This window comes from Mesocricetus auratus, unplaced genomic scaffold (genome assembly GCF_017639785.1).
Source record: "Mesocricetus auratus isolate SY011 unplaced genomic scaffold, BCM_Maur_2.0 Super-Scaffold_100015, whole genome shotgun sequence".
Lineage (NCBI taxonomy): Eukaryota > Metazoa > Chordata > Mammalia > Rodentia > Cricetidae > Mesocricetus > Mesocricetus auratus.
Genome location: NW_024429198.1, coordinates 40,005,157 through 40,020,005, shown reverse-complemented (window position 1 = coordinate 40,020,005; position 14,849 = coordinate 40,005,157).

Sequence of the window (14,849 nt, the reverse complement as noted above, 5' to 3'; positions counted from 1 at the left end):
ACAGCCATCCATAATGAATTTGTGGATAATAAAGAGACAGGAGAAGGTGAGTGGAGAGAGGAGAGAGAGAGAGAGAGAGAGAGAGAGAGAGAGAGAGAGAGAGAGAGAGAGAGTCAGTCTTCTAGAAAGACATGATGATAAAATAAAATTCAGGATGTCAAGAAAGGCAGAAGTAATTATAGCATAGTTTAACATGTCTTTAGTGTTATCACACAGGACTGATCTTCCTGGAAACAAATTACATGGACAATCTGAAAGGTTATTTAAATGAAAGATATGAAACACCCTAGAAGAGATAATCTGGAGAATCAAGGAAAATATATCACTAAACATCAAAATACTTTTTTCAATCTTTCCATCTAGGCCTTTGATTTGGAGCTTATCCACTGGCACCTAGTTCTTATGAGAAGATACCCCCAAACCAAACCAATTATTTCTTTAGAACCTCTACTAGTGTAATACTCACACCTTTCAAGGTAGTTCTTATGAAGTCTGAATTTATAAGGATCTGTAGACTGCCAATACTTTATTTAAGTGCAGTAATTTTTGCCTGTCATTAAAGAAATTCTTACATTATGTTTGGTTAACCTATTATCCAACAATGCAAACTCATGCGGTGGCCATATTTCTCCTTCCTTCCTTCCTTCCTTCCTTCCTTCCTTCCTTCCTTCCTTCCTTCCTTCCTTCCATTCTTTCTTTTATACCATGGCAACAGTTTTCCCTCCTTCCTCTCCTCCCAGTCCATTCTCTCCACCCCTCTGCCCTCCTACCCCCATCTACTCTTCTTCCATTTCTGTTCAGGAAAAGGCAGGTCTCCCATAGATATCAACAAAACATGCCATATCAAGTTACAGTAAGACTAAGTCTCTCCACATGGATTAAAACTGGACAAGGGGACCCAGTATGAAGAGTAGAGTCCAAAACACCAGCAAAAATCAGAGTCAGGCCCTGTTCTCACTGTTAGGAATCCCACCAGAAGACCAAGCTATACAACTATAACATATGCCGAGTGCCCTAGGTCTGTCCCAAGAGGGCTCTTTGGTTGTCAATTCAATCTTTGTGAGTTCCTATGAGACCAGGTTAGTTGATTCTCTGGGTATTCTTGTGATTCCCTTGACCCCTTTGGCTTCTACAATCATTTCTCCTATCTTCTTCAGGGTTCATCAAGCTCCACTTAATGTTTGACTGTGAATCTGCATTTGTTTCCATCAGTTGCTGGATGAAGCTAATTGCACTAGGCACCAATCTGTGAGTATAGCAGAATATTATTAGCCATCATTACATTGATATTTTTCTCCAGTTGTGTTAGGTTATATCCTATGTCTCTGAGTCATCCAGCCTGTGGGTCTGGTGCTCTAGGCAGAGGCATGGGTTTTAGGCTAGACCAGCCATTGCTTGGTTATTCCTTCAATCTCTAGGCCATCCTTACCACAGCAAATCCCATAGGCAGGAGGGACTAGAGGTCGAATGTTAGGTGTCTGTGTTGGTGTCCCAATTCCTACACTTGAAGTCTTGCCTGGTCACATGAGATGGGGTGACCATATTTCTATTATTTGTGTGTGTCTCCCATGTGTCTATCATCTGTCTTAGTTTTCCATGCTTGGTTTGTTTAGTGTTTGCACAATGTGTTTATGAACAGAGAGGCTGTGCAGACAAAGGTGGAGCTGTGCACGTCTCAAAGGCCATTGCAGCATAACCATTTACACTGAGAAGGTAGCTGTAGATAGAGGTCTAGTTGGTAAATAGTGACGACTGACACTGTCCCTTCCATACAGTTTCAACTGTAAAAGGTAATTCAACTGCCAGTACAAGCAGACTATTTCAGCCTTAAAACAAGAAGGATCAATGATAATTGATCCTTATTTTGAATACAAGTTTGTCTTTCATACTTATACCTGTCTTCTATCAACATTATCAACATTCTAAATATCACTCTCATTGTAATATGAAAAGTTAATATGAGAGTAGGAACAAATGAAGAAACATTTTGTGGGGAGAGCAAGTAGTGGTTTACATCAGGGACCTGATCCAACTCTATTTGTGAATCTACAATACAAAATATATTAGATATGAAAGGGGAAATTATTCCAGTTATTTTCCTATCTATAACTATTATCTCATTTGCTAATTTTAGAACAAGAATATATGTCATACAACTGGTTTTTGAACTAGCTCTTTGAGAGCATTTTATTTCTGAGTACACATCTGTTTGGGGACTGGCTATCAATTTCCAGATTTATCTTTAAAATGTCACCATGTACACTTGAATAGACCTACATCATCAAACAGCAGGTTCCAGTTAGATCTCATTTTTCCTTTGAATCTTTGAAAATTGCTTCTCACTTAACCCATTTTGTTTTCTGTTTAATGATAGTGTTTTACTTCATGTTTCTTAATCTAGCTTTATATGATCAGGCACTCTATATCTGAAAGGACACACCTCAAAGTATATAACTAACTCATCACCATCATTTGAACTATTTCTTTGATGGAGATGTCTCACTTAATTGTTCAAGCTATGATTGTGCTGATTTGCAAGGTCACACTCTTTTTTTCAGAATTAGATATTTCTTGGAGGAAATAGTTATTTTTCCTCTATAGGCGAAATGACTTGAATGATTCAAAAGAAAGACTGTGTAGGTCTTCCACCTCCTTCCTGAACTCTCGTCACTTGGAGTAGATGTGCCTTCTGTCTCACTGAGAACAAAATAGTGCTTCCAACATCATGGCAGCTGTTTCCTCACAGTGATTGCCTGAAGCATATGGTCCCTATGCTTTATACTACATCTCAGAATATCTGCATTCAGACACCCCCAAGTAGTGAATGCTGTGAGGAACTGAATGCAGTCCAGGCACAGGAAAATGCTTCTTATAATCTATTTGAAAAGACCTGTGTATTTAAGTCAGTAATGGATACATGTGCTGAATATCAGCAGTAGAACATATGTAGTTAAGAAACTGTCCCAAGTACATGAAAAACAGCTTTGTCATCTTTCTGTAGCACAGTCACCTCTGTGGAAATGCTTCCATACTTTTCTTTGTGGCCACAATTCTGAATGACAGTCTTTAGTTTCCCTTGATGTAAAAATGACAAATAAGTTATTTGTGATCTGCGGGATTTGAGTAAATGAGATTCTTGAGCTCTCTGTCTTTTACTTTTTCCTCACTCCCTCTTTCTCTCTCTTCCTTCCTTCTGTTCTCCGCTTCCTCTTCTTTCATTCTTATATATATTTTTATTCTTTGTATTAAGGTTCTTGCAACATAGCTGAGGGCTGTCCTGAACTTACCACTTCCTGCCTCTACCTTCTAAGTACTGAGCGTATCTGTCCTTCACACCTTCTGGCACACAGTGATGGTGACCCCTCTAGGACCACAGTGAAAGCCACAGGCAGAATATGGCAGAAAGTTTGTTGACAGGTCATTTAGTGACCTGTTAATCTTATGAGTAAATGAAATCCTGGGTAAATGTATACATTATCTGGAAAAAAATCATCTTTTGTGTTTAAACCAAAATGTATTGTTACAGTTGATAGCTAACTTGCTAAACATAATTAGAATTTTAAAAGGATATATTTCAGATTCAATATTGTAAAACAGGGGCAGGAATAGATATTTAAGATATATAACAAGACAACACATACAACAAAGAGAAATTTTATGCAAATATATGTGGAAGGGAAAGACACAACTAAACTTGATGGAAATAGAGAAAGCTACCCTGAGTGAAATGATAGACTCTAGATATCCCCTATGCTGAAGGAATTGGCAATAGGGTGGGAGGATGGCGGGGATGGTAGGGGGTACAGGAGGAGGGGAGGGAGAGGGAACTGGGATTGACATGTAAATCAAGCTATTTAAAATTAAAATAAAAAAATAAAAAAGAATGATTTAAAGCAACGGCAGAAAGTAAGATTGATTTAGATTGTGAAAGGCTTGTATTACTGGATAAGTATTTTGATTTTATAATGATGATATGTATATTTTAAAAACAAAGAACACTCTGCTAACACAAATGAATTTATATTCATGAAGTTTACTCTTGCAAACTATTTTGAGATAAGAATGAACTTTTAAAGAAAATTGTAATGAGAGGTTCCCAAACAGCTTTATATGAATCACTACTGAAAATAGTAGGCTGAGAGGAGTAAAAACTATTCCACCTATGAAGGGAATCCTTTTGTCTTTCATTTAGACAAATCTAAGCCTATCATATTCTTATGTTTGTAAATAAAAACTGAAAGAAAAACAACCAGTTTGAATTGTTCCTTTGCAAATCCAAATATCTGTATGATGACTTTTACAAAGCAATGGGTGTTTATTCTGTAGAGTTGAGGCTGTATGACCAGCATTTACTGGACTTCTCTGATTCATAGGACTCTTGGGTAGACAGGACTCAGGACATTTCATGAGCAGCTATATAATTACAGTCTTGCCTAAGTGTTTCCAGATCAGGTCATGAAGTATCACTGTGCTATGTAGCATAGGATCCTTGTGTCGTAGAGGAGCATGCAAGTTTCCTGAACTGTGGAAATTATAGTCAACTCAGAGACACTGACTCTCCTTAAGCATTATCAATGATTTTACAAAATCATTAGGTTTGAAAACCTTGGAGAGGCAGATATACATAAAAGGGCAGGTGATATACGTGAACCACAGACAAACCTGGAAGAAATAAGTGATTCAATAACAAGTCAGCTCATTGAACATTTTTAGTGTGGGAAAATGAGAGTTTGATGTAAGGGCTAGAGTGAAGGATGGGCAAGAGTCATAAAACTACCTTCAGATGTACCTACTGCATTGCATTTGATCTTCTTTATTTGGGAAAGTGTTCATACAGTGGTTAGAAAAGTGGAATAAATAACATTGTCATTCCCAGTGATGAAGTTAGAGCATTCCGAACACTTTCCATCAGGCTGCCATTGGATTCACTCAGGAGGAAGAAAAAAATTTGTACCAGACTAATGCAGGTTGCCTTAATTCCATTCTGCACACCCTCCTTTCTCTGTTCAGCATGTCTCCATGTTCTCACTCTAATTCTCTCTTTACTCATTTTTGGCTCTTCTCAAAAATGTGATTTTCACATGATCGCCTGGAAATAACGTAAGCACAGTGTATTTGTTTAAAAGCTCAGTTCTCTGATAGCCAAGGACTTTCAAACTGATTCTCATTGGCCTGTTAAATATTGAAGTAATCAATAATGGGAAACAGATGCTAGCAGAGTAAATAACTGTCCTACTTTCCTTCAGAGGACAAGGATTCAGGGTCTATGCTGAGTGGTCCCTTCCTCAGCACCTCAGAAAATCTGCCATCTTCACTTATGCTTCCATAGTCCTTTACTGTGTTTAGCCCATTATGTGGATTGTGTCTGTGCTTTAAAGAACAAAGGACAGGAAAACCTTAGGATATCTAACTTGTTACATTTGTTATTATAGTTATTTGAGTAAAGCATAAAGATAGATCCCAGATAAAGCTCAGGAGATGCCATCATATTTGCCTAGGTATGGCAGGGAGGACCCAGGTGCTAATCAAGTAATTACACAAACAAGAATATGCAATGTGATTGTGGGGTGCAAGGTGTCACTCAGGTATGTAAGAGAGAGGCAATGTTAAACAGTGGACTAGAGAATTCCTCCCCGAGAAACTAATGCTTAAATTAAGACGTGGAAGAAGAGAGAATATTCTCAGAGTAAGGTGTTAGGAGAAAAGGAGGGTTCTTGACTGAAAGATTATTGGTTGAGAACATGGACAGTAATATGGATTGAGTGAAAGGATTTCAGTACATTTTCAGAATAAAATGTGTTAATGCACCTATAAATATATCTGGAGATGATTCTGTAGACACCAGTTACACAGTGAAGTCAAGACTATAGGGTGATATCTTAGCAGCAATGAACATCCACTGAAGAGTTTCAAGTCGTGAATAGCATAATAAGATAGGTTAGAGTGTGTATTAACAGCAAACAAGATAGGAAATTAGGAAGCCTGGCAGCAATCATTGTATGTGACAGAGATGATGACACATGCAACATGGTGAAAACAGTCTGAGTGGGGAGAACCCTGCAAGTTCATGTGCTATTTAGAAAACATAGCATATGTTTAACATGGCAGAATAAGATACAGTTTCTAGGTATCTGCCTCTAAAAGCGAACAGACAAGGTTTTATTTTTTTTTAAAATAAAGTCACTCAAGGGAAGGAATAAGTTTTAGAGGAAAAATTATTGCTTTCGTCTGAAATCAGTATGAAGTTTAAGTAAACCTTTTCTGTGTATTATTTTTTTTAATCTAGAACTTAAAAGCATCATCAGGAACAGTGTATGGGTGTTGCATATTTTGGGAAATATTCACATATAGAAGATTACTAAATTATAAAATACCTAAAATTTAAGGGGAAGCTTTATGGCTTCCATTTAAAAAGCTAATTCTAGCTGTATAGAAGTTCATTAAGTTGTATTGCCTTTGTTTCTAGTGTCATCTGAGAGGAGGGAAATATCAAGTGAGAAAATGTTTCTGTGAGATTGGGTTGTAAGAAAGCCTATAGGCCATTTTCTTAATTAGTTATTTATGTGGGAGGACCCAGCCCATTGTGGGCAGTGTCACTCTTGGACTGGTGGTCCTGGGTTCTGTAAGACAGTAGGATGAGCAGTCTCTGAGGACCAAAGCAGTAAGCATAACATCGTCACAGTCTTTGTATCAACTCCTGACTCCAGGTTCCTGCCTTGACTTCCCTCAATGGACTACGATCAGGATATGTAAGCCAAATTAATCCTTTCTTCTCTAAGTTGTTTTTGGTCATGGTATGATGGGGAAAATCCTTCTGTGTATATATTTGTCTTATTGATTGATAAATAAAGCACTGTTGGCTAATAGAGAAGTAAGATAGGTGGGACTAGGAGAGGTGGAGGATTCTGGGAAACAGAGGCACAGTCAGTCACCATGTAGGACGTGAGAGGAGTAAGAGGTCTGGATCCTTCCTCCGGTAAGTGAAGACCATGTGGAAATACTTAGATTAGCAGTTATGGGTTAATAATTAAGTCAGAGATAGCCAACAAGAAACCATAGCAAATGGTCAACAGCTTCATAATTAATGTAGCTTCCTGTGTGTTCATTTGGGACTGACGCGGCTCTGGGACCAGGTTGGTGGGAAGAATACTCAATACAATGGTATTTCATCACAGTAATAGTAAGCATAACTAAAATAACCAATTTAGATTTTGTAGAGATTTGTGTTGAGTTGTTAATGATCAAAAGAGTAATCATCATATTTTTGGAGTCCACGTATCCTGTCTTCACCTTCCCTCCTCCCTCCCCATGGGATAGACAGGAGAAAGTCTGGGATTTCCTCATGCATCTCTGGCACAAAGTACTTTTGCTGCCTTTTTAGTAGCATATACAGTGGTCTTACCTTTTGTCATTCTTCTCTACCTAAAACTCAACTTGGGATGTACTTCATATGTTGGCACTACTATTTTCTATTCAGCAAATGACTTACACCCATAAAAACGTTATGTGAGTAAGATGATAAAAACCATTGGTGGTAAGGAAATTGCTGCTGCTGTAAGGGCTAAGGGTTTGTTATCACTCATCCATTAAGCTCCATTATTTTCAATGTTTGCAGTCAAGACAATGTCAGTCTTTTATAGTCCTAGGACAGATAGTGAAGTTCAGTGGGGCGTTTTTTCATCACATGAAGTACTAAGGACAAGCACTTATCTCAGTGTTACTGGCAACAACAAGGGCATCCCAAATGCATACTCTTGTTTATCAAGGGAAAATGAATGTTCCAACAAAAAGTTAAAACATAGTAACAGGTGAGCATAACAGCATTTTAGAATTTTATAGTGGTTGGTACATTTTCTCCTGGGGAAGACTGCACAGACAAAGCTTTCAGAAGTAGAATAGAACAGACTATGCTTCACAAGTGAATTTATTAGCATCTCTCTGGGGGTCAGGAGACATACTCTGAGCAGATCTTTTATGTTTTGTGCTAAAATTTCCACAAGTTCTGGTTAAAGATAATATTCATGTGGTGTGACTTTCTAGAAGGAAGTAACTGACCAGAACATATGAAAAGTCTAATTTGGAGTGGCTTTAAAATGTTTTTAACAAGCTAAATGACCAGTTTGACATTACAGTGCTTAACAGATAAATAAAAGAGCAATACTGTTAGTGTTTTTTTATCGTGAAAACAGTACTGAGTTTCATTGGTCCCCGTTTAAGTGCTGTTGGTGCCATCTGACATCTGAGTGTCACACTGATCCTGGCTGTATATATCTTAAGTCATGCTGTACTAGAAGAGAACTGTCTGTCAGAATAACAGCAAGGTTCCAGGTTTGCAGTGTCTCTATTTACTTTGGAATTCTGGGAATGAGATCAGGGTCCTTTCTTGTCCTCAGTATTTCCTGAGTAGTTGTCTACTTAGCTAACACCAGGGGAAGAGTCAGCAAAAACAGTATCTTAAGAGATTGCAGCCTGTGTAGTGTAGTAGGGAAATCAACTCATTTACTTCCATGTGTCACTGGTCCAGCACCTTCAACCACAAGCAAGGACAAAACTTTAAAGGCTCACTCCTCGGCCTCACATTAGTACCTTGAACTTATTTGGAAGGTAGCTGACAAGTAACTTTTGGGGGATGCTCTTACTTCAAGATGTGTGGAGGTCTGTTTGATTCATACACAACTTTTAACATAGTTTACTGTGTCTGGATTACAGGTTAATATTTCTTATAACCAGGGTGAAACATATCTCTAAGTCGAAGAAGACTCAGGGTTGTATCTGAATTGAATAGCATCCCCAAGGATTTAAAGCGTTTATGTCCAGCATTTTGGCCAAATGTAAACGCATGTCTGGGAAGAGAAGACTGTAGTCCTTTTGGGAACATTTGCTTAAAGTATAAGCCAGAATATGTGAAGAATGGCTTTGGCACTGATACATGACTATGAAAACTATTTAGCACCTAGAAACCTTGTCAACTTTCCTGATTGACTTCTGCAGAAGCAATTCTTTCAGAATTTCTTCTGAGTCTGGCAGGAATTTGAACACTGTTCTTCTGATTCTGATTCCTGCTTCTCAGGTCTTCATTGCCTGGCATCCTTGCTTTCTTTTTGTTACCTAAGAGTGTCACTGAATATTTCATCTTCCATCTGTAGTGCTTTGATTTCTTGTTCCTCTTCCAGTCCACACATGGCTTATCAATAGATACTATTGGTTGTACATTGTAACAACATCTGAATTCTGCACTGCTTACTAGCACCCTGAAGCTAGTACACTCTCACAATCCAACATCCAATCATGATGCATTTTTGGGTGCTACTATGAGTCTAACACTTTACTTTCTTAGATACCACAATCTAATCTTGGTTCATAACAAGAATGCCCCCTTTATGGGCAAATTATATCATTGTCTTACTTGAAATCCATCAAGAAATTCCCACCTGTACTCCTTATCTTAGTGTCTAATTCATATATAAGTAAAATGTCACCCCTTCCTCCACAGCAGCACTGGTGATCAGGGCTACACAAATGTAAGTCAATTCTCCATAAATTTCCTGATGACATTTGTCATCCATTTTCATTTTAACATGTGGATTCATCTATAAAGATCTTGAAGCTTTAGATTCTGCTGCATGTAAAATAATCTAGTATATCAATGAAATAATGTATGTTTTCCTTTGTATGGTATGTAAAGTCTCTTTCTGTAAGCAATGTATAGCCCAGTGAGTGACAATGGTTTATCAGTTGTTTCTCTCCTCTTTGTGACAATATGACTGCCAATCACTTATCGGAGCAATGATTTATGTTGGATCATGGTCTTGAGGGATTGCAGTTCATCATGATGGGGAAGGCATACAAGAGCAGCTCAATGGTAATGGGAGACTGTCCAGGATATTCTCTCATGGCACCTAGCCCACAAAGGTGAGAGAACACGACCAGAAGCAGATACAATTATAACTGGCCAAACCTTTTCCTGGTGATCCTCCTTCACTGGGTAAGCCCATGACATCTCCAAACAGTGCTTCTCGATGGGGACCATGAGCCTGTATGGTACATTACATACATTAACATAGCTGATTATCTACTATTATCACTTTAGCTTGAAACAGCATGCAAATTTGTCATTTGAATTTGAACTCCTGTTTAGAGTCTCAGTTGAGCTATGAATAGGAGAAGGATCAAAACTCTCTGGCTGGTAGATGGGTTGGGGCTAGAGGGATGACTTAGTGGTTACATGTAGATGGAGATTCTGTCCTGCCTGGTCCCATAGCCCTTTAGTCCCAAATAAACACACAGATTTATATTAATTATAAACTGTTTGGCTGATGTTTTAAGCTTCTTACTGGCTAGCTCTCTCTTAATTATTAACTCATAAGTATTAATCCATGTATTTCTACATGGCTTTATCTTACTGGAGAATACCCAGTGTCCTATCTTTCTGGTAGCTGCATCTCCCTGGAGGCTTTTCTGAGTCCTCTCCCCAGAATTCTCCTCATCTGGTAGCTCTGCATATACTTCCTGCCTGGCTACTGGCCAATGCTTTATTCATCAACCAATGAGAGAGACACATAAACAGAAGGACATTCCCCCATCAGTTAAGAGCACTGGTTGCTCATCCAGAGAACCCAGGTTCAATTCCCAGGACCCATGTGGTGGCTTAAAACCACCTGTAACTAATTCTAGGTCTTTTGGCCTACATGGCCAGCAGGCATGCATGTGCTACATAATCATGTGAAGGCAAAATACTAGTACATATGCAATGTGAATAAATAAATATTAAAAATAGTCTTTGGCTGTCTGTAGAAAAAGAAGTGGGAGGTGTGGATGGTCAGAACCTGTTTACTTCTACTCTGGAGGACACTGGGCAGCTGGAATACCAAGCATCTGTAAGGATGTGAGAGTCAGATTCCCCAAATAGGTCTTAACTCAAACTATGAAAAGTCTTCTGGTTTTCTCCAAAACTTTTCTAGGGCAATGTTCTGATTTAGATATGACAAAACTAGCTTCTGTCAGACAGTAGCAGGCTTATGTTGATTAATATTGATAAATGTATTATTTAATGTCATTTAGTAGAAAATAGGGTTGGCATTAAGTATTGCTGAAGTAAAACTTTTTTTGGAAAAGAAATCATTGTTTTGATTATAGTTTGGAATTCCTGATGGGAACACAATTACTTGAAAATGTTCGATATGTTAAAATGAATAAAAATTATTACTTTAACATTTCATTACACTCTCAATTTCCTGACAGTGTCACTATTCTTGAGAATACTGTGTGTAAGAAGAACATTATGATTTCATGATTTATCAAGACCTTTGTTATGAATATCATGAAATAAATGTTTTTGCTCTGTAAATAATTTATGGAGTAGTTAACAACAGCAACAACAACAAAAAGCTACCAGAAAAAAACTGACTCATAAAGGGAGTGGAATTTATATTGCACTCAAAGTCACTTCTGATGAGATTTGGTTTTGCAGTGGTTAATTCATAGGATTTTTTATTTCCATATATCAGGTGCCATTCTCTATGTTGTTTCCATATCATAGACTTTTCTGTACAGCTATGACAGAACAGAATGTCACACTCAACTGATGATCTCTGGGTCCCGACGGATTTGTGAGCAGAGAAGAAAGACATCCATTTCTGTGTCAGAAGTAATGAGTATCTTTCTGCCTGAAATTTCCACTGCAGTTCTTTGTTTGTCTATTGATCCCAAACGATTCCTTCTGCATGACATTCTCTCTCTTTCATAGTGTCCTTTATTTCTTTCCCCAACCTTGCAACTCAGGATAACTATAGAAATTCAAAATGAGCAAGAAAATAAGACTTCAACTTGGTGACATAGGAAAATAATGATGAAGGTAAATGATGAGCCTAGTTTTGATGTATTATTTAGAAGCCTCACAGAGCTGCTGTGAGTTCTTCCCCTGAGTACCAACAAGGTGTGACAATAGGAAATGCAGTGATGGGCAGGTGGGAGAAAGTCTTGTCAAGTGCTTTTTTTTCCTCCCATGCCTTTGTGTACTTGCTCAGGGGTCAATTAAAACAATCCTCTCCCTAGAATGACTGATAATCATTACACTGCTCTGGATAATTGTTCGTTGTTAGTAGTCAGTGGTTAATTATTTGTCTACTTGTCAGGAATCATTGCTACATGCTCACCTTTCCTTCACCTGCACACTGGGAACTGATGGGATACTTCACTTCATTAATGACGCTTATCTCTATGCGAGGCAAGAGACTCAGAAACAAGGATGTGTGTTTATATAACAGGCTAGTCTGGACGTTTACTGGAAACAATTCACATGCATGGATATTACAAAACAAATAGCCATTTTTTGTCTCTATAGCATTGAAAAGAGGAGAATTCATTCATTTTGGCTGTAATTCTGCAGTATAATTAGAGCCTTTTCACAAAAGATTCTTCCATTCCTATATAGCCATATCATTTATGCAAAGTTTGTACAAATGTATATTTTTAATTATACGTTGGAAACAGGTTATTTCAAAATGAAATTTAACTAACTTGTATTATATAAATTATATTAATCTCATTGCCACTTTCTCTTTTATTAAAAAATTAACCTGTAACTCATTTGCTCAAGAGTTTCATTTGAGATATGGGGAATCAGTCTAAGTTTGTAATGACTAAGGATTCAAGTGTTCCATTCTGCCAATGTTCACACTTAGTTCTGAGAGGATGTATTGTCTCCTCATGGATTTAAATGTCAAATGTCAGGATCCCCATGGAGCTTGAGACTACTGGAAGTGGAGTCTGCAATTGTTCTCGTCTGTGGGAGACTCTTATCAAAGTGATGATTCACCAGGTATCGGCAGGTGGTTTATATTTAATAGCACATAATAAAATTAGGCTATAAAAGTGAAAATATTAGAGAAGACAGCATTTTGAGAATGATGGAAGAGCAATACAGACAAGATATGACTCTTGGTAAAGGTTAGCCTGATCAACTGATGAAGAGAAATTAGCATAGCAATAACCACAAGGGAGTGTGTGGATGCAATCCTTCTTAAGTTGAGTGTTTGGTTGAAGGCATGAATTGGGAGGAAAGAAAACCCCTCATATAAGTTGTGTTAAGAAGCAACTTCTATGGATATTTCAAATAGCTTTATAAAGATAACTATTTTATGATACATCAAATTTGTAATTGAAACTAATGGTTATTGATTCATTAATACTGAGAATTTATGTAACATTAAGTGATGTAAAAAAGTTGAAAATGGTAACACATGTCTGTAATCCTCAAATTCTAGGCTAAGTTAGGTAGACCATAAGTTTGAGGCCTTTCCCAAAAAGAACGGAGGGAAGAGGGAAAGAACGGAAGGAAGGGAGAAAGGCAGGGAATTTGTAAAGGAAAATGCAGTTTGGAGCACTCTGCCTGTTTGCAGGACATAGTAAACAGAAGAGGCAAAGGCTTCTTTTCTAGTCATCTCTATCCTAACAGTCTCCAAGAAAACAAGAAATTAGGAAGGGTGATGGTACAATAGCAGCAGGTATATGTAACTATTGCTCTCAGGTCTCTGGCTCACGAGGCCTGGGTGACATGACTACATACTAAGTGGCCATTTATATTGTTGTCATGATTAGTAGTTATTGGTACTGGAGATTCTAAGCTAGAGAACTCTGGATAGTTTGCTATTGAGATTAAATCAGATGCCTTTCTTCTCAGAGCCTAGAGAAGCAGGTGGAATCTTACAGATTATTCCTTGGCCAAGGTAGTCTTATTCCTAGGCTCACAGCTTTTTTCCTTTGGAAGCTTAAGATCAGTACAGTAATCAGTGTGATAAAACAGACTGAGATGCATACATTTAGGTAAAAATTCCAAGTTCTTAGGTGCTAAATTTTTGTGCCTAGCATATCTGAAATATAGCTTCTAAAGTAATTATGTTATATAAAATGGTAGTTTTCAAAAATGGGTTTCCACTTTCTACTTTGTAGGAAAAATATGAATTTGTGTTTTTATGTATGTTTTAAGAGCTACAAGATGTTATTTTATTTATTCCCTTTGGTTTCAAGGGGTAATTCTTGCAATTATATTTGTTTGCTCTAAAAGTACTAGGCTAGACCTTTTCATCCTGACTATTTCTCCATTTTCTGATTTCCTGATTATATAGCTGCCAGTTTTCTTTCTTGTCCTATACAAAAAGTCAGTAAAAACTGCATTGGATTTTGAATTTCAATCTTCTTCTGACTATAAATACATTACAGCTGCCTGTCCTGATGATGGACTCCAGTTCGGTCAATGTCAAGGTCATCAGAGTAACCAGCTGGTGCTTCCTACGGTAGTGGATTGTTGAGCTAGAGTAATCAGTAGGTTATGTGTATTATGTACTTTATACTTAAGATGTTTTCCACTCACCATGAGTGCATCAGGACATAGCCCCATATTAAGTTCAGTAGCATCTGTTTATCACTGAATGAATATCAGTAATCACTATCAGTAATCCATGCCCCCAGACTTAGATATTAAGATAAAGGATTAAATCTTCCAGAAAAGTAGAATAAACAGAAAACAGATAAATACATAATGTAAATTAAGGTAGAAATTGATGCAAGGAGGAAAAGCTTGGGTGTTAGTGAGTGACCTGGAAAGAGGAGGGGCTACATTTGAGAATCTTTTGATCAGATCTTTGTGAGATATGACATTAAAATTAGGACCTGCATGAGAAACAGAAATGCCTTGTTAGAACTAAGCAACAGATAGGTTTCCTTGAAGGATTCCTGCTGAGTCTTGCTCATGCACTATTTCTGACATCCTTTAATAAATCCTTGAGATTTTTCCCAAGTTTATGGTAACATCAGCTTGGATTGATAATAAACTACTTAGATGACTATGG